The 21,403-nt window shown below is 40.0% G+C and overlaps 8 non-coding genes across 8 annotated transcripts; all 8 read right to left on the reverse strand.

Annotated features, from left to right (window-relative positions):
* Positions 1–6,239: 6,239 nt before the first annotated feature.
* Positions 6,240–6,312, reverse strand: TRNAK-CUU (transfer RNA lysine (anticodon CUU)). The gene has a single exon. It is a non-coding gene; the product is annotated as a tRNA-Lys (tRNA).
* A 515-nt stretch (positions 6,313–6,827) lies between these two features.
* TRNAY-GUA (transfer RNA tyrosine (anticodon GUA)) lies at positions 6,828–6,900 on the reverse strand. Its single transcript has one exon. It is a non-coding gene; the product is annotated as a tRNA-Tyr (tRNA).
* A 663-nt stretch (positions 6,901–7,563) lies between these two features.
* On the reverse strand, positions 7,564–7,636 carry TRNAY-GUA (transfer RNA tyrosine (anticodon GUA)). Its single transcript has one exon. It is a non-coding gene; the product is annotated as a tRNA-Tyr (tRNA).
* Positions 7,637–10,475: 2,839 nt separating this feature from the next.
* Positions 10,476–10,548, reverse strand: TRNAY-GUA (transfer RNA tyrosine (anticodon GUA)). Its single transcript has one exon. It is a non-coding gene; the product is annotated as a tRNA-Tyr (tRNA).
* Positions 10,549–11,211: 663 nt separating this feature from the next.
* On the reverse strand, positions 11,212–11,284 carry TRNAY-GUA (transfer RNA tyrosine (anticodon GUA)). The gene has a single exon. It is a non-coding gene; the product is annotated as a tRNA-Tyr (tRNA).
* A 367-nt stretch (positions 11,285–11,651) lies between these two features.
* Positions 11,652–11,724, reverse strand: TRNAY-GUA (transfer RNA tyrosine (anticodon GUA)). Its single transcript has one exon. It is a non-coding gene; the product is annotated as a tRNA-Tyr (tRNA).
* Positions 11,725–15,166: 3,442 nt separating this feature from the next.
* On the reverse strand, positions 15,167–15,239 carry TRNAY-GUA (transfer RNA tyrosine (anticodon GUA)). The gene has a single exon. It is a non-coding gene; the product is annotated as a tRNA-Tyr (tRNA).
* A 368-nt stretch (positions 15,240–15,607) lies between these two features.
* Positions 15,608–15,680, reverse strand: TRNAY-GUA (transfer RNA tyrosine (anticodon GUA)). Its single transcript has one exon. It is a non-coding gene; the product is annotated as a tRNA-Tyr (tRNA).
* Between the last annotated feature and the right edge of the window lie 5,723 nt (positions 15,681–21,403).

Raw genomic sequence — 21,403 nt, forward strand, 5'->3', positions numbered from 1 at the left:
GAAACAGTATTTTTATTCAAATATGAAACATTCCCGCTTATATTTATCATCTCTGGACATTGGTAAAAATTAACTCCATTACTCCTAGGTATGCACAGGATTTTAGTCCTTTATAACTCAAATTCATCTGATTATGTTTTAAAAAAATGTTTCCTTATCATTGTGGTGTTTCGGGACGGTAAAAAATATTTAAATACGCCGCTTATAAAATATATAGTTTCAACTTCTTAATTCTTTAAGAAAAGAAATTGAAAACACCCAAGGAGTATGAACAGAGGTGTGGAAGTTTCAAAAATGGCCGCGGATTGAAAACATCTCTCTAATAGTGTACCAACAACGCGAATGTGCATAAAACAGGGAAACACAACCTACCTCACTTACGATAGTTTCGCACTTACCAACCGTTACCTCTCTAACTGAGACAGTGACACAACAAACTGCATTTGTTATTTATCCTAATTCAACTCCTCTACTCCGTCTCTATTAACATCAATACTCGACCTATTTTAACTTTCTAGAGTTTCCATGATTAGTAATACAGTGGGCTAAATTCTTAAATACTCGCTCTGTATTAACTATGAAATGTGTACAGCGTATCGACTTTATACGCAATCTTCATTACTCGTCCTATATAAACTTTGACTATTAACATCAATACTAGACCTATTTTAACTCTCTAGAGTTTCCATGATTAGTAATACAGTGGGCTAAATCGTTTATAGAAACGTTATTCTATTATCATTTGAAACTTGGCTAATATAGACATTTTAAGTGCAGCATGCACCCTTTGTTTCGCCCTACCCAATTAGGTAGAATATAAGGATGTCGAACTACAGTTAAAAGCAAGAACAACCGCAATTGCGAAAACCTTTGGTGGATAACTAACCCTAGGGAGGCTAGACATTTCTCGTAACCCTAGCCGATCGCCGCGAATGTCTTAAACCCCACGATGACGATGGAGTTAGAAGCCAATGAGGCAGATTGGTGTCTATGTGGAATAGACGGAAGACCAGTAGATGGTGGAAATTAGAAGCCAGTATGTACAGACTGGTTTCCAAGTGGGATGTACAATGACCAGAAGATGGTGGTGATTAGAAGCCAGTATGTACAGACTGTTGTCCGTGTAGGATGGACAAAGACCAGAAGATGGTGGTGTGAGAACTCAAGTAGAGGAACCATTTCCGTGACTGTGAATGCAGTTCGGAAATGGCGAACACGTTTGCTCCGATTTGGAAACTGCGAACGCGGTCACGTGGGTGTAACAACAGACACACACACAGACAGACAGAAACGATCGTAACAGCACCTCTCCGTGACATACGTCACTCGGAGAGGTAAAAAAGTCTGTTACTACTGCCAGTTTACCATTAGCTCTCTTACTATTCTAATTGCCACCATGTTCTTTTCTTCTATTATAAAATCTTAACCTGATTATATAACAGTGTATTTAACTTTCGGCTCAGTCTGAACCGTTGATGTCTCTTCATTTCAGACACGAAAATCAGAGCCCAAAGTTTACTTCACCTCAGGGCTCAATTATTTACTCTTTGTTTCACTAAGCCTATTGCGGATAATACTTGATATAACCGCCCGAGTCTAGGTCTTAGTTTTCTTCATGAAATCCCTAAACCAAGGATTATTCTATATACAGATGTAGTATAGCTTAAGTTATATATAAACAGCCATTTCAAATAACAATATTAAAAACAATCTTTGGAATATCAAAATGAAACAGAGCTTTAAAGCTACAATAGTACTAAATGCATCATAATTACGAAAAATACTTCCACATATTCACTTTATAGTATGAAAAAAGGGAATATTAAGGTTCTGTATGATTTCTTAACACATCAACACAAGGCTAACTGCTAACGCGACGCACAAGTGTAACAATGGACGGACACACACAGACAAAAACATAGACTGCTTTTTAACTCTTTCCGTATTAATTTTGAGTTGAAAAACAGGATTATCTTAAATATTAAAATAAATATAATTAATATTAAATATTTTCTTCGTTAGTTGTTCGCCTTATTGAGCGTTACATCGTTTTGATAAAGAACAATTAAAAATTCGTGAAAGACTTGACTAATATTGGCGTTTGAAATGAAGCATACGCCGGTTGCTTCGCCTTACTCAGATAGGTAGTATATAAGGGTGTCGAACTACAGTTAAAAGCAAGAACAACCGCAATTGCGAAAACCTTTGGTGGACAACCCACCCTAGGGAGGCTAGACGTTTCTCGTAACCCTAGCTGATCGCCGCGAATGTCTTAAACCAAACGATGACGATGGAGTTAGAAGCCAATGAGACAGATTGGTGTCTATGTGGAATAGACGGAAGACCAGTAGATGGTGGTGTTTAGAAGCCAGTATGTACAGACTGGTGTCCAAGTGGGATGGACGAAGACCAGAAGATGGTGGTGATTAGAAGCCAGTATGTACAGACTGGTGTCCAAGTGGAATGGACGAAGACCAGAAGATGGTGGTGATTAGAAGCCAGTATGTACAGTTTGGTGTCCGTGTGGAATGGACAAAGACCAGAAGATGGTGGTGTGAGAACTCAAGTAGAGGAGCCATTTCCGTGACTGTGAATGCAGTTCGGAAATGGCGAACACGTTTGCTCCGATTTGGAAATTGCGAACGCGGTCACGTGGGTGTAACAACAGACACACACACAAACACACAAACACACACACAAACAAACACACAAACAGACACACACGATCGTTACAGAACCTCTCCGTGACATACGTCACTCGGAGAGGTAAAAATTCAAATACTCACAAAAAGAAGCGGCAAAAACCTGCTGGCTCTTTAAAACCACTTAATTTCACTTAATCTCCAATTTTCAACAACAATAATATACCGGTAGTTTAATTGACAACCTACTAGCATAGAAATTCTCATTAAGAATGGCTCCCGCGGAGTAAAAAGGTCAATTTTCAACTAGGTGGGCGTTATCTCATCAGATTTGAAAAATATCATTTTTTATTTTTTCGGACTGTTATCTAAAGCTAGGTGGTTTTAGGTCAAACAAACGAGGAGTGTAAACACAATAGTGGAAGCTTTAGTCATATTCAAAACATAAATATCAATTTTAATCTCTTAAATTTGCTTTAAAATGTTTATTTTGGATTTTTCTAAAGCAATCTTAGAATCAAAGCTCATAAAATATTTTTTAACAAAGAATAAATGTTTAATATTCTTATTAATAATAAATCAAGAGGATTAAAAAATGTCAGTTTAATTTAAGCTTTTATCATTATTACATTCTACAGCTACACTACTCTTACACAAACAAGGAGTATAAACCCATTAGTGGAAACAGTATTTTTATTCAAATATGAAACATTCCCGCTTATATTTATCATCTCTGGACATTGGTAAAAATTAACTCCATTACTCCTAGGTATGCACAGGATTTTAGTCCTTTATAACTCAAATTCATCTGATTATGTTTTAAAAAAATGTTTCCTTATCATTGTGGTGTTTCGGGACGGTAAAAAATATTTAAATACGCCGCTTATAAAATATATAGTTTCAACTTCTTAATTCTTTAAGAAAAGAAATTGAAAACACCCAAGGAGTATGAACAGAGGTGTGGAAGTTTCAAAAATGGCCGCGGATTGAAAACATCTTTCTAATAGTGTACCAACAACGCGAATGTGCATAAAACAGGGAAACACAACCTACCTCACTTACGATAGTTTCGCACTTACCAACCGTTACCTCTCTAACTGAGACAGTGACACAACAAACTGCATTTGTTATTTATCCTAATTCAACTCCTCTACTCCGTCTCTATTAACATCAATACTCGACCTATTTTAACTTTCTAGAGTTTCCATGATTAGTAATACAGTGGGCTAAATTCTTAAATACTCGCTCTGTATTAACTATGAAATGTGTACAGCGTATCGACTTTATACGCAATCTTCATTACTCGTCCTATATAAACTTTGACTATTAACATCAATACTAGACCTATTTTAACTCTCTAGAGTTTCCATGATTAGTAATACAGTGGGCTAAATCGTTTATAGAAACGTTATTCTATTATCATTTGAAACTTGGCTAATATAGACATTTTAAGTGCAGCATGCACCCTTTGTTTCGCCCTACCCAATTAGGTAGAATATAAGGATGTCGAACTACAGTTAAAAGCAAGAACAACCGCAATTGCGAAAACCTTTGGTGGAAAACTAACCCTAGGGAGGCTAGACATTTCTCGTAACCCTAGCCGATCGCCGCGAATGTCTTAAACCCCACGATGACGATGGAGTTAGAAGCCAATGAGGCAGATTGGTGTCTATGTGGAATAGACGGAAGACCAGTAGATGGTGGAAATTAGAAGCCAGTATGTACAGACTGGTTTCCAAGTGGGATGTACAATGACCAGAAGATGGTGGTGTGAGAACTCAAGTAGAGGAACCATTTCCGTGACTGTGAATGCAGTTCGGAAATGGCGAACACGTTTGCTCCGATTTGGAAACTGCGAACGCGGTCACGTGGGTGTAACAACAGACACACACACAGACAGACAGAAACGATCGTAACAGCACCTCTCCGTGACATACGTCACTCGGAGAGGTAAAAAAGTCTGTTACTACTGCCAGTTTACCATTAGCTCTCTTACTATTCTAATTGCCACCATGTTCTTTTCTTCTATTATAAAATCTTAACCTGATTATATAACAGTGTATTTAACTTTCGGCTCAGTCTGAACCGTTGATGTCTCTTCATTTCAGACACGAAAATCAGAGCCCAAAGTTTACTTCACCTCAGGGCTCAATTATTTACTCTTTGTTTCACTAAGCCTATTGCGGATAATACTTGATATAACCGCCCGAGTCTAGGTCTTAGTTTTCTTCATGAAATCCCTAAACCAAGGATTATTCTATATACAGATGTAGTATAGCTTAAGTTATATATAAACAGCCATTTCAAATAACAATATTAAAAACAATCTTTGGAATATCAAAATGAAACAGAGCTTTAAAGCTACAATAGTACTAAATGCATCATAATTACGAAAAATACTTCCACATATTCACTTTATAGTATGAAAAAAGGGAATATTAAGGTTCTGTATGATTTCTTAACACATCAACACAAGGCTAACTGCTAACGCGACGCACAAGTGTAACAATGGACGGACACACACAGACAAAAACATAGACTGCTTTTTAACTCTTTCCGTATTAATTTTGAGTTGAAAAACAGGATTATCTTAAATATTAAAATAAATATAATTAATATTAAATATTTTCTTCGTTAGTTGTTCGCCTTATTGAGCGTTACATCGTTTTGATAAAGAACAATTAAAAATTCGTGAAAGACTTGACTAATATTGGCGTTTGAAATGAAGCATACGCCGGTTGCTTCGCCTTACTCAGATAGGTAGTATATAAGGGTGTCGAACTACAGTTAAAAGCAAGAACAACCGCAATTGCGAAAACCTTTGGTGGACAACCCACCCTAGGGAGGCTAGACGTTTCTCGTAACCCTAGCTGATCGCCGCGAATGTCTTAAACCAAACGATGACGATGGAGTTAGAAGCCAATGAGACAGATTGGTGTCTATGTGGAATAGACGGAAGACCAGTAGATGGTGGTGTTTAGAAGCCAGTATGTACAGACTGGTGTCCAAGTGGGATGGACGAAGACCAGAAGATGGTGGTGATTAGAAGCCAGTATGTACAGACTGGTGTCCAAGTGGAATGGACGAAGACCAGAAGATGGTGGTGATTAGAAGCCAGTATGTACAGTTTGGTGTCCGTGTGGAATGGACAAAGACCAGAAGATGGTGGTGTGAGAACTCAAGTAGAGGAGCCATTTCCGTGACTGTGAATGCAGTTCGGAAATGGCGAACACGTTTGCTCCGATTTGGAAATTGCGAACGCGGTCACGTGGGTGTAACAACAGACACACACACAAACACACAAACACACACACAAACACACAAACAGACACACACGATCGTTACAGAACCTCTCCGTGACATACGTCACTCGGAGAGGTAAAAACAATTATCGTCGCGAATTTTCGCAAAACTTTGACTTTTTTCGTTACATAAGAGACTTCACAACACCGCTTCTGGCTGGGCTTGAACCACCAAACTTTCAATTAACAGCCGAACGCGCTAACCATTGCACCACGGAAGCTTTGAAAAACAATAATCGTCACGTATTTTGGCAAAACTTTGACATTTTACGTCACATCAGAGACTTCACAACACCGCTCCTGGCTGGGCTCGAACCACCAACCTTTCGGTTAAGAGCCGAACGCGCTAACCATTGCACCACGGAAGCTTTGAAGAACAATAATCGTCACGTATTTTGGCAAAACTTTGACATTTTACGTCACATCAGAGACTTCACAACACCGCTCCTGGCTGGGCTCGAACCACCAACCTTTCGGTTAACAGCCGAACGCGCTAACCATTGCACCACGGAAGCTTTGAAGAACGATAATCGTCACGTATTTTGGCAAAACTTTGACTTTTTTCGTTACATAAGAGACTTCACAACAGCGCTTCTGGCTGGGCTTGAACCACCAAACTTTCGATTAACAGCCGAACGCGCTAACCATTGCACCACGGAAGCTTTGAAGAACAACAATCGTCACGTATTTTGGCAAAACTTTGAATTTTTACGTTACATCAGAGACTTCACAACACCGCTTCTGGCTGGGCTCGAACCACCAACCTTTCGGTTAACCGTTGTACGCGATAACCATTCCGCCACGGAAGCTTTGAAATTAAATGATCATCAGGTATTGTAGAAAAACTTTGAATTTTTACGTTATTTATAAGTCTTCACAACAACGCTCCCGGGTGGACTAAAACCAACAACCTTTCGGTTTACAGCCGAACGCGCTAACCATTGCACCACGGAAGCTTCGAAAAACAATTATCGTCGCGAATTTTGGCAAAACTTTGATTTTTTACGTTACATCAGAGACTTCACAACACCGCTCCTGGCTGGGCTCGAACCACAAACCTTTCGGTTAAAACCCGAACGCACTAACCATTGCACCACGGAAGCTTTGAAGAACGATAATCGTCACGTATTTTGGCAAAACTTTGACTTTTTTTCGTTACATAAGAGACTTCACAACACCGCTTCTGGCTGGGCTTGAACCACCAAACTTTCGATTAACAGCCGAACGCGCTAACCATTGCACCACGGAAGCTTTGAAGAACAATAATCGTCACGTATTTTGGCAAAACTTTGACTTTTTACGTTACATCAGAGACTTCATAACACCGCTCCTGGCTGGGCTCGAACCACAAACCTTTCGGTTAAAACCCGAACGCGCTAACCATTGCGCCACGGAAGCTTTGAAAAACAATTATCGTCACATACTTTGGCAAAACTTTGATTTTTTACGCTACATCAGAGACTTCACAACACCGCTTCTGGCTGGGCTCGAACCACCAACCTTCCGGTTAACAGCTGTACGCGCTAACCATTGCGCCACGGAAGCTTTGAAATTAAATGATCTTCAGGTATTGTGGAAAAACTTTGAATTTTTACGTTATTTATAAGACTTCACAACAACGCTCCCGATTGGATTAAAACCAACAACCCTTCGGTTTACAGCCGAACGCGCTAACCATTGCGCCACGGAAGCTTTGAAATTAAATGATCTTCAGGTATTGTGGAAAAACTTTGAATTTTTTCGTTACATAAGAGACTTCACAACACCGCTTCTGGCTGGGCTTAACCACCAAACTTTCAATTAACAGCCGAACGCGCTAACCATTGCACCACGGAAGGTTTGAAAAACTATTATCGTCACGGAAGACCAGTAGATGGTGGAAATTAGAAGCCAGTATGTACAGACTGGTTTCCAAGTGGGATGTACAATGACCAGAAGATGGTGGTGATTAGAAGCCAGTATGTACAGACTGTTGTCCGTGTAGGATGGACAAAGACCAGAAGATGGTGGTGTGAGAACTCAAGTAGAGGAACCATTTCCGTGACTGTGAATGCAGTTCGGAAATGGCGAACACGTTTGCTCCGATTTGGAAACTGCGAACGCGGTCACGTGGGTGTAACAACAGACACACACACAGACAGACAGAAACGATCGTAACAGCACCTCTCCGTGACATACGTCACTCGGAGAGGTAAAAAAGTCTGTTACTACTGCCAGTTTACCATTAGCTCTCTTACTATTCTAATTGCCACCATGTTCTTTTCTTCTATTATAAAATCTTAACCTGATTATATAACAGTGTATTTAACTTTCGGCTCAGTCTGAACCGTTGATGTCTCTTCATTTCAGACACGAAAATCAGAGCCCAAAGTTTACTTCACCTCAGGGCTCAATTATTTACTCTTTGTTTCACTAAGCCTATTGCGGATAATACTTGATATAACCGCCCGAGTCTAGGTCTTAGTTTTCTTCATGAAATCCCTAAACCAAGGATTATTCTATATACAGATGTAGTATAGCTTAAGTTATATATAAACAGCCATTTCAAATAACAATATTAAAAACAATCTTTGGAATATCAAAATGAAACAGAGCTTTAAAGCTACAATAGTACTAAATGCATCATAATTACGAAAAATACTTCCACATATTCACTTTATAGTATGAAAAAAGGGAATATTAAGGTTCTGTATGATTTCTTAACACATCAACACAAGGCTAACTGCTAACGCGACGCACAAGTGTAACAATGGACGGACACACACAGACAAAAACATAGACTGCTTTTTAACTCTTTCCGTATTAATTTTGAGTTGAAAAACAGGATTATCTTAAATATTAAAATAAATATAATTAATATTAAATATTTTCTTCGTTAGTTGTTCGCCTTATTGAGCGTTACATCGTTTTGATAAAGAACAATTAAAAATTCGTGAAAGACTTGACTAATATTGGCGTTTGAAATGAAGCATACGCCGGTTGCTTCGCCTTACTCAGATAGGTAGTATATAAGGGTGTCGAACTACAGTTAAAAGCAAGAACAACCGCAATTGCGAAAACCTTTGGTGGACAACCCACCCTAGGGAGGCTAGACGTTTCTCGTAACCCTAGCTGATCGCCGCGAATGTCTTAAACCAAACGATGACGATGGAGTTAGAAGCCAATGAGACAGATTGGTGTCTATGTGGAATAGACGGAAGACCAGTAGATGGTGGTGTTTAGAAGCCAGTATGTACAGACTGGTGTCCAAGTGGGATGGACGAAGACCAGAAGATGGTGGTGATTAGAAGCCAGTATGTACAGACTGGTGTCCAAGTGGAATGGACGAAGACCAGAAGATGGTGGTGATTAGAAGCCAGTATGTACAGTTTGGTGTCCGTGTGGAATGGACAAAGACCAGAAGATGGTGGTGTGAGAACTCAAGTAGAGGAGCCATTTCCGTGACTGTGAATGCAGTTCGGAAATGGCGAACACGTTTGCTCCGATTTGGAAATTGCGAACGCGGTCACGTGGGTGTAACAACAGACACACACACAAACACACAAACACACACACAAACAAACACACAAACAGACACACACGATCGTTACAGAACCTCTCCGTGACATACGTCACTCGGAGAGGTAAAAATTCAAATACTCACAAAAAGAAGCGGCAAAAACCTGCTGGCTCTTTAAAACCACTTAATTTCACTTAATCTCCAATTTTCAACAACAATAATATACCGGTAGTTTAATTGACAACCTACTAGCATAGAAATTCTCATTAAGAATGGCTCCCGCGGAGTAAAAAGGTCAATTTTCAACTAGGTGGGCGTTATCTCATCAGATTTGAAAAATATCATTTTTTATTTTTTCGGACTGTTATCTAAAGCTAGGTGGTTTTAGGTCAAACAAACGAGGAGTGTAAACACAATAGTGGAAGCTTTAGTCATATTCAAAACATAAATATCAATTTTAATCTCTTAAATTTGCTTTAAAATGTTTATTTTGGATTTTTCTAAAGCAATCTTAGAATCAAAGCTCATAAAATATTTTTTAACAAAGAATAAATGTTTAATATTCTTATTAATAATAAATCAAGAGGATTAAAAAATGTCAGTTTAATTTAAGCTTTTATCATTATTACATTCTACAGCTACACTACTCTTACACAAACAAGGAGTATAAACCCATTAGTGGAAACAGTATTTTTATTCAAATATGAAACATTCCCGCTTATATTTATCATCTCTGGACATTGGTAAAAATTAACTCCATTACTCCTAGGTATGCACAGGATTTTAGTCCTTTATAACTCAAATTCATCTGATTATGTTTTAAAAAAATGTTTCCTTATCATTGTGGTGTTTCGGGACGGTAAAAAATATAAGACTTCACAACACCGCTTCTGGCTGGGCTCGAACCACCAACCTTTCGGTTAACCGTTGTACGCGATAACCATTCCGCCACGGAAGCTTTGAAATTAAATGATCATCAGGTATTGTAGAAAAACTTTGAATTTTTACGTTATTTATAAGTCTTCACAACAACGCTCCCGGGTGGACTAAAACCAACAACCTTTCGGTTTACAGCCGAACGCGCTAACCATTGCACCACGGAAGCTTCGAAAAACAATTATCGTCGCGAATTTTGGCAAAACTTTGATTTTTTACGTTACATCAGAGACTTCACAACACCGCTCCTGGCTGGGCTCGAACCACAAACCTTTCGGTTAAAACCCGAACGCACTAACCATTGCACCACGGAAGCTTTGAAGAACGATAATCGTCACGTATTTTGGCAAAACTTTGACTTTTTTTCGTTACATAAGAGACTTCACAACACCGCTTCTGGCTGGGCTTGAACCACCAAACTTTCGATTAACAGCCGAACGCGCTAACCATTGCACCACGGAAGCTTTGAAGAACAATAATCGTCACGTATTTTGGCAAAACTTTGACTTTTTACGTTACATCAGAGACTTCATAACACCGCTCCTGGCTGGGCTCGAACCACAAACCTTTCGGTTAAAACCCGAACGCGCTAACCATTGCGCCACGGAAGCTTTGAAAAACAATTATCGTCACATACTTTGGCAAAACTTTGATTTTTTACGCTACATCAGAGACTTCACAACACCGCTTCTGGCTGGGCTCGAACCACCAACCTTCCGGTTAACAGCTGTACGCGCTAACCATTGCGCCACGGAAGCTTTGAAATTAAATGATCTTCAGGTATTGTGGAAAAACTTTGAATTTTTACGTTATTTATAAGACTTCACAACAACGCTCCCGATTGGATTAAAACCAACAACCCTTCGGTTTACAGCCGAACGCGCTAACCATTGCGCCACGGAAGCTTTGAAATTAAATGATCTTCAGGTATTGTGGAAAAACTTTGAATTTTTTCGTTACATAAGAGACTTCACAACACCGCTTCTGGCTGGGCTTAACCACCAAACTTTCAATTAACAGCCGAACGCGCTAACCATTGCACCACGGAAGGTTTGAAAAACTATTATCGTCACATATTTTGGCAAAACTTTGATTTTTTACGTTACATCAGAGACTTCACAACACCGCTTCTGGCTCGGCTCAAACCACCAACCTTTCGGTTAACAGTTGTACGCGCTAACCATTCCGCCACGGAAGCTTTGAAATTAAATGATCTTCAGGTATTGTAGAAAAACTTTGAATTTTTGCGTCATTTATAAGTCTTCACAACAACGCTCCCGGGTGGACTAAAACCAACAACCCTTCGGTTTACAGCCGAACGCGCTAACCATTGCACCACGGAAGCTTTGAACAAGTTGGGAAAGCCAAAATATTACCTCTCCGAGTGGAGATGACTATCACTACCCCTTTAACAACCAAAATATATGCATCTATCGCTTTTTTTAATTCTTTGCAAGTGCAGGAATTGAATTTTAAAATAGTCTATTGTTCAAGCCTTTTCAATATCTCTCAATTGCTGTGGAAACTCTACTCTCTCGCTATACCTCAACCGTATTCTTAGTCTACCAGTATGATTTGTAACATTTGTCCATATCAAAGCTGAATCATACCTCGCCACACAAAAAGCAAATGTCCCCAAAACATGGAAGCCACAACCCAATCACACATAAGCTAGGCTCCCACTTAACCAAAATAATTATTAAACAGTTCAATACTCACAAAAGTTGGCAAAATCAATCTCCTTCAGTAATACGTAAGGCTTAATTATATTATTTGCCGAACAAAATTAATCGAGCAAATCTAACACTTAACTTCTTCCTTCGAAATTCTATCAAAGAATGATTCAACTGTTTAAAAAAAGGTTTTTTTCGCAAATAGGGCGCTATCATATCAACCGCAATTCCGTCATATTTAAAAAATATACATTGCCAACACTTTTTTAGACACAATAGTGGAAGTATTAGTTTCATTTAAAACATGTAAAACAATTATCTCATCTACAAATAGCTTACACATGTCTTTTTTTACCAATATCTAGCCGTTTGGATTTTTCTAAAGCAATCTTACCACCAAAATATTTTTTGATATACGTCGTTTACCAGGCAAATTCCAAGGGGGCTGCCATTGCGTCTTAGTAGTTTTTGAAACCGCCATCTAGCGTCGAAGTAAAGCGAAAAATTCGGTATTTTTGTCCCTTTAAACGTCGGTGCTTAAAGCCATCTAGCGTTCAAAAGCAGGAAGTTCAAAACCATCGTCTGAAATCCTTTGGCGCGGTGAATCCGGTGATTTGAACATATTTTTTAATTCTCATTGGTAATTAGTATGTTTTGAAAAATAAAAGTGGCAAGTTGGGGTAGAACATGTTCCGTTCTTGGCTGTAAAAGTAGTGATAGGGATTTAAGGGAGTGGAGATCGCGCGTTTGCAAACTTCATTCGGGGCCTGACAAAGGGTTAACTCTGTGTCATAAAGACTGTTGTTGTCCGACAGTCCGCGGCCATTTTTAAAATACGGAATAAAATCAAAGTACAGAATTCGCTCACTAGATGGCGCTTATCAAAAACTACTAACATTTAAGAAGTGGGAGGTAACCTCGTACATCGCGTATAGAATAAATGTTCTATGTTCTTCATTTTTGAAAATATATTTTTTAGCGTTTGTAATGATTACTCTCTACACCTACACTAATCTAACAAGGAGTATAAATCCACTAGTGGAAGCGGTGTTTTTATTGAAAATATATTTTTTAAGCGTTAAATCTAACTGGGAGTAATATGAAAGGAGTAGAAGCTTATCTGTCTTAGGAAATATGAAATTTTATCTTAACAGTTCGTTAAATCATAAGTTTATAACGAAAAAACGCGGAAGGGGAAAACGAGCAGACAACAACGATTTTTGGGGGTAGAAGTTTAAGAGCGCCATCTGTCGTCCGTGCCAAAGTTGAACTTCCACTCGAAAGGCAATGGGAAAGTGGATAAAATAATGCCATCAGCTATTTAACTGCGTCGATATATTTAACGACTTGACCCATGACATGCCCTTAACACTGGCTTCTATGAATCCTATTTATTCTTGGATGCTAGGAAACTTGGTAGACGTAACAGTCTGTACCAAGTACCCAAGCATCCTTCAATAAACGCCTGGCAACATTGTGGTACGCATGGTACAACTAAAAAATAGGATGTGTATTTATCTTTCGACTCACTCCAAGCCTTTAAGCCCTCAATACAGAGGATTTGAAACACTATCGTAATTCCTAGTGTCTCGAATCTCTACGTTCCTGTCCATTATGAACAGTGCTGAGAGAATGATACATCAGAAAGAGCCATTCAAATCGAATTGCCGAAAATATTATCCATATTTTCATTTCATATAACTGAGAAAACAAATTATTATGGTTCTGAGAGGAGCTTCCCATTTTGGTTGTTGTTCTCAAAAATATATCGCAATGCACGGGCCTCGATAGATATTGGAGGCAATGAAGGAAATATATCACAATGCGTGGGCCTTGATAGATACAGGAGGCAATGTAGGAAATATAACGCAATGCACGGGCCTAAAAGGATATAAGAGACAATGTACGAAATATAACGCAATGCACGGGCCTTGATAGATATAGGAGGCAATGATTTAACGACTTCGGTACTTGGGTTTATCTTTAATATTTAAATAAATATAATTATTTTTAATTATTTTAATCGCCAGTAAATAACTTTAAAAATAGTTAAATAGTTTAAAATAAAGTTGGTCCTATTATCTTTCGAAACTTTGCTAATATTGACGTTTAAAGTGAAGGGTACCCCTCTTGCCCGCTTTTTTCAAATTTTGGGGTATATATACGTTTCGATTCCATTATAATAATAGATAAAAACGCATTCGCGTGAACCGATGGTGGAAGCCCTGCCATTGGGAGGCTAGACGTTTCTCGTAACCCTAGCCGCTCGCCGCGTATATCTTAAAACCAAATAAAAACGCATTCGCGTGAACCGATGGTGGAAGCCCTGCCATTGGGAGGCTAGACGTTTCTCGTAACCCTAGCCGATCGCCGCGTATATATTGAAACCAAACGATGACGGAGGAAAAGAAGCCAGAATGTACTGACTGGCGTCCATGTGGAATGGACAAAAGACCTGAAGATGGTGGTGCATTGAAGCTGGTGTCAATGTGGAATTGACGAAGAACAGAAGATGGTGGTGCATAGAAGCTGGTGTCAATGTGGAATTGACGAAGAACAGAAGATGGTGGTGCATAGAAGCTGGTGTCAAGGTGAAATTGACGAAGAACAGAAGATGGTGGTGCTTGGAAGCTAACAAGTACAGACTAGTGTCCATGTGGAGTGGACGAAAACCAAAACTGGTGGTGTTGGAACTCAAGTAGAATAGCCAGAGGAGACAAACCCAAATTTCCGTGAACTGTCAATGCAGTCCGGAAATTGGGAACACGTTTGCTCCGATACGCAAACTGCGAACGCGGTCACGTGGGGTCTGACAGACACACAGACACACAGACACACAGACAGACAGACACGGCCGGTGTAATACCTCTCACGTGACATACGTCACTCGGAGAGGTAAAAACAATTATCGTCGCGAATTTTGGCAAAACTTTGACTTTTTTCGTTACATAAGAGACTTCACAACACCGCTTCTGGCTGGGCTCGAACCACCAACCTTTCGGTTAACAGTTGTACGCGCTAACCATTCCGCCACGGAAGCTTTGAAATTAAATGATCATCAGGTATTGTAGAAAAACTTTGAATTTTTACGTTATTTATAAGTCTTCACAACAACGCTCCCGGGTGGACTAAAACCAACAACCTTTCGGTTTACAGCCGAACGCGCTAACCATTGCACCACGGAAGCTTCGAAAAACAATTATCGTCGCGAATTTTGGCAAAACTTTGACTTTTTTCGTTACATAAGAGACTTCACAACACCGCTTCTGGCTGGGCTTGAACCACCAAACTTTCGATTAACAGCTGAACGCGCTAACCATTGCGCCACGGAAGCTTTGAAAAACAATTATCGTCACATATTTTGTCAAAACTTTGATTTTTTACGTTACATCAGAGACTTCACAACACCGCTTCTGGCTGGGCTCGAACCACCAACCTTTCGGTTAACAGCTGTACGCGCTAACCATTGCGCCACGGAAGCTTTGAAATTAAATGATCTTCAGGTATTGTGGAAAAACTTTGAATTTTTACGTTATTTATAAGACTTCACAACAACGCTCCCGGGTGGATTAAAACCAACAACCCTTCGGTTTACAGCCGAACGCGCTAACCATTGCACCACGGAAGCTTTGATAAACAATTATCGTCACGAATTTTCGCAAAACTTTGACTTTTTTCGTTACATAAGAGACTTCACAACACCGCTTCTGGCTGGGCTTAACCACCAAACTTTCAATTAACAGCCGAACGCGCTAACCATTGCACCACGGAAGCTTTGAAAAACAATAATCGTCACGTATTTTGGCCAAACTTTGACATTTTACGTCACATCAGAGACTTCACAACACCGCTCCTGGCTGGGCTCGAACCACCAACCTTTCGGTTAACAGCCGAACGCGCTAACCATTGCACCACGGAAGCTTTGAAGAACAATAATCGTCACGTATTTTGGCAAAACTTTGACATTTTACGTCACATCAGAGACTTCACAACACCGCTCCTGGCTGGGCTCGAACCACCAACCTTTCGGTTAACAGCCGAACGCGCTAACCATTGCACCACGGAAGCTTTGAAGAACGATAATCGTCACGTATTTTGGCAAAACTTTGACTTTTTTTCGTTACATAAGAGACTTCACAACACCGCTTCTGGCTGGGCTTGAACCACCAAACTTTCGATTAACAGCCGAACGCGCTAACCATTGCACCACGGAAGCTTTGAAGAACAATAATCGTCACGTATTTTGGCAAAACTTTGACTTTTTACGTTACATCAGAGACTTCACAACACCGCTCCTGGCTGGGCTCGAATCACTAACCTTCGGTTAAAACCCGAACGCGCTAACCATTGTGCCACGGAAGCTTTGAAAAACAAATATCGTCACATATTTTGGCAAAACTTTGATTTTTTACGTTACATCAGAGACTTCACAACACCGCTCCTGGCTGGGCTCGAACCACAAACCTTTCGGTTAAAACCCGAACGCGCTAACCATTGCGCCACGGAAGCTTTGAAAAACAATTATCGTCACATACTTTGGCAAAACTTTGATTTTTTACGCTACATCAGAGACTTCACAACACCGCTTCTGGCTGGGCTCGAACCACCAACCTTCCGGTTAACAGCTGTACGCGCTAACCATTGCGCCACGGAAGCTTTGAAATTAAATGATCTTCAGGTATTGTGGAAAAACTTTGAATTTTTTCGTTACATAAGAGACTTCACAACACCGCTTCTGGCTGGGCTTAACCACCAAACTTTCAATTAACAGCCGAACGCGCTAACCATTGCACCACGGAAGCTTTGAAAAACAATTATCGTCACATATTTTGGCAAAACTTTGATTTTTTACGTTACATCAGAGACTTCACAACACCGCTCCTGGCTGGGCTCGAACCACAAACCTTTCGGTTAAAACCCGAACGCGCTAACCATTGCGCCACGGAAGCTTTGAAAACCAATTATCGTCACATACTTTGGCAAAACTTTGATTTTTTACGCTACATCAGAGACTTCACAACACCGCTTCTGGCTGGGCTCGAACCACCAACCTTTCGGTTAACAGCTGTACGTGCTAACCATTGCGCCACGGAAGCTTTGAAATTAAATGATCTTCAGGTATTGTGGAAAAACTTTGAATTTTTACGTTATTTATAAGTCTTCACAACAACGCTCCCGGGTGGACTAAACCAACAACCTTTCGGTTTACAGCCGAACGCGCTAACCATTGCAACACGGAAGCTTCGAAAAACAATTATCGTCGCGAATTTTGGCAAAACTTTGACTTTTTTCGTTACATCAGAGACTTCACAACACCGCTCCTGGCTGGGCTCGAACCACCAACCTTTCGGTTAAAAGCCGAACGCGCTAACCATTGCGCCACGGAAGCTTTGAAAAACAATTATCGTCACATATTTTGGCAAAATTTTGATTTTTTTACGTTACATCAGAGACTTCACAACACCGCTTCTGGCTGGGCTCGAACCACCAACCTTTCGGTTAACAGCTGTACGCGCTAACCATAGCGCCACAGAAGCTTTGAAATTAATTGATCTTCAGGAATTGTGGAAAAACTTTGAATTTTTACGTTATTTATAAGACTTCACAACAACGCTCCCGGGTGAACTAAAACCAACAACCTTTCGGTTAACAGCCGAACGCGCTCACCATTGCACCACGGAAGCTTTGAAGAACAATAATCGTCACGTATTTTGGCAAAACTTTGACTTTTTTCGTTACATAAGAGACTTCACAACACCGCTTCTGGCTGGGCTTGAACCACCAAACTTTCGATTAACAGCCGAACGCGCTAAACATTGCACCACGGAAGCTTTGAAAACAATTATCGTCACGTATTTTGGCAAAACTTTGACTTTTTACGTCACATCAGTATACTGAAATGAAGAAATCGTTTCACAAAAGGACAGAAGAAAGTTAATTAAAAAAAAAGACAAAACGGTACACTATTATTTAGATTGGAATCCAAACTTTCGGTTTGGATCATCCCACGTGTAAAGATACAAAACGTTTAAACCAATTGAATAGCTCACCTATATCACAACCAATGTATTATTAGAGTGAAATGATTCAAATGAACTAAGTAACCATAGCAACAGTATAAAACCTAAGGATAAAGTATGGTAAGATTTTATTTCTTGTCATTTTTCCCAAGTTAAATTTATACCAAACACAAAGTGACTAACAAAGTAACACCTAAACATCCGTACATTACATGTCGATAAGTGGCGAGTAATAGCTAAGGCGCGAATTTTTTTTTTTTTAGCCCCATCTTTCGCGCCTTTTTCTAACAGTAACGTCTTCAGCGCCGTACTGATCGATAAAATACAGAGCAAAAGCATCTATAGCTGGAAGGCCCCAGAAACAACTATCTCCATCGTAAGAACGAACATATAGTTGAGGTTTGCAACTTTTGCACGCGATTCTATTCAGACATACTAGCATAGATTAGTTCGGTATACGGAGAGCTACGTCGGTTCCCGCTTCAAGGACCCGGCTGGGGGGGGGTTGAGGGGAAGAAACAGAAGTACACGACGTAATTAACAGCCAACCCCCATAAAGTCGCCGCAATCAAAGTTACAGAGACCAGGCCAGGCCGAAATTAGAACCGCCGACATTCTCTGTACATACATATATTGGATCGGAGCCTCCGAAATAAACTAGGCCCATGCGTGTCGCGAAGCGAGAATATTTTTTTAACCAATTTAGTTCGCCGTGGTTTTACGCTTGGGGGCGCTTATATTACCGTAAAATAAACAAAGTTCAACCCCGTGACCCTGTCGACTGCTTAATTATTTGGGCCAAGGTCGCGGATTGTAAGTATACGTTTTTATTACTCTTACTGAATTATTTTAATTGAAATAATATATTTTGTTTTCATCAATACAATCTAACCGAAAGATTCAATAAAAAGTGAATAGCCCCAAAAGATTCACGTTAATTAAAGTAGGCTTTAACGCAACTCCCCTTGCCCCTGTAAAGTAGGCTTTAACGCAACTCCCCTTGCGTTCACCAAGATATCAACGCAACCAAGATTGGTGAACGCAAGGGGAGTTGCGTTAAAACCTACTTTACAGGGGCAAGGGGAGTTGCGTTAAAGCCTACTTTACAGGGGCAAAGGAAGTTGCGTTAAAGCCTACTTTACAGGGGCAAAAGAAGTTGCGTTAAAGCCTACTTTACAGGGGCAAAGGAAGTTGCGTAAAAGCCTACTTTACAGGGGCAAAGGAAGTTGCGTAAAAGCCTACTTTACAGGGGCAAAGGAAGTTGCGTTAAAGCCTACTTTACAGGGGCAAAGGAAGTTGCGTTAAAGCCTACTTTACAGGGGCAAGGGGAGTTGCGTGAAAGCCTACTTTACAGGGGCGAAGGAAGGTGCGTTAAAGCCTACTTTACAGGGGCAAGGGGAGTTGCGTTAAAGCCTACTTTACAGGGGCAAAGGAAGTTGCGTTAAAGCCTACTTTACAGGGGCGAAGGAAGGTGCGTTAAAGCCTACTTTACAGGGGCGAAGGAAGGTGCGTTAAAGCCTACTTTACAGGGGCAAGGGGAGTTGCGTTAAAGCCTACTTTACAGGGGCAAAGGAAGTTGCGTTAAGGCCTACTTTACAGGGGCAAAGGAAGTTGCGTTAAAGCCTACTTTACAGGGGCAAAGGAAGTTGCGTTAAAGCCTACTTTACAGGGGCAAAGGGAGTAGCGTTAAAGCCTACTTTACAGGGGCAAAGGGAGTTGCGTTAAAGCCTACTTTACAGGGGCAAAGGAAGTTGCGTTAAAGCCTACTTTACAGGGGCAAAGGAAGTTGCGTTAAAGCCTACTTTACAGGGGCAAAGGAAGTTGCGTTAAAGCCTACTTTACAAGGGCAAGGGGAGTTGCGTTAAAGCCTACTTTACAGGGGCAAAGGAAGTTGCGTTAAAGCCTACTTTACAGGGGCAAAGGGAGTTGCGTTAAAGCCTACTTTACAGGGGCAAAGGGAGTTGCGTTAAAGCCTACTTTACAGGGGCAAGGGGAGTTGCGTTAAAGCCTACTTTACACAATAAAATTGTACCCTGTCTATGGACTCAACATCAATTTTTTTATTGTGACAAAAATTTATTCAAAACAATTGAATAAATTATATAATAAAGGACTTGGTGTGCCCAAGCCTAAAAAACAAAACGCATCGTTAATTTCGTCACTGCAAAAGCTAAGATAGGCCTAGTGCTTTTAAATATTCTTATCTGTGTTTTAAATTTCGAATTCCCGTAATTTCTCGCCATTTACTCGAATTGACTGACGTCATAAACGCGAAATTTATTTACCACCAGGGCCTGTGTACGTAGCCAAACCCAACCGCCGGCTTCTATATTTGACAATTAAGAAGCCAGTGACGTCATGGCTATTTATTTTTCGCACGACTTTTGACTACCATAAACACGAAACCTTAGCAAATTGATTTTCCAAACTTTGAAAACACTCATTTATAAGTAGTAAAGCTGTGTCACAAATATTTCAGATAATCCAAAATTTATCCCCTAGAACTAGAAGAGTTAAGAATTGATAAAATACTTCGCGTTCCCTCAAATACCATCATCGCAAGCGTCCATAAGTAATCATTTTTGTCCCTAACCCGCAGCAAGGTCTATAGGGTATGTTATCGATTGGGCGTGTTATCAAAACAACATTGTCCAAAACGGCTTTTTCATAAACGCGTTTGCCATTATAGCCATTTCTCGTTTTAGCGCATTTTTGATTACAGCGTTTATATCTTGAGCGTACGAAAGTACGCCTTTTCCAAAATATTGTTGTTTATCTTCATTAACTTCCCAAAATAATATGCCTTTTCCAAAAAATTACATTTTATATTTACTTTCGATATAACACTACTCCTTTTTGCATAATATTGTTCTTTGTCCTATATACTTAATATAGTAGAGATTTCCCTCCCTATCAATCACAGTTTGGGCGGAAACAGCAACCGCTGTTTTGGGAAATAGCGCTGTATTGAGAAACGCGGAAACAGCAACCGCGGTTTTGCAAACCGCTTTATTCCAAAACGCTCTTTTGAAAACCGCTCAACTACCCGTGAACCGGTCTATAGACATTCAACTCAAGAATAACTAGTGGGGATTATTTTAGGCCCTTTCAAGAAGTGATATCTATTAAGCAAAAGCTTCATATTATTAATCCTAGACAACAAAATAGGCTGGTAGAGGCGGGATTCGAACCTACGCCCCCGAAGAGACGGGTGCCTTAAGCCAGCGCCTTAGACCACTCGGCCACTATACCTGAAGGGTAAAGGAAACTCAGTCTATTAAGCAAAAATTTCATATTATTAATCCTAGAAAACAAAATAGGCTGATGGAGG

This window comes from Phalangium opilio, unplaced genomic scaffold (assembly GCF_054372755.1).
Source record: "Phalangium opilio isolate 3A_F unplaced genomic scaffold, DU_Popi_V2 ptg000093l_1, whole genome shotgun sequence".
Classification (NCBI taxonomy): domain Eukaryota; kingdom Metazoa; phylum Arthropoda; class Arachnida; order Opiliones; family Phalangiidae; genus Phalangium; species Phalangium opilio.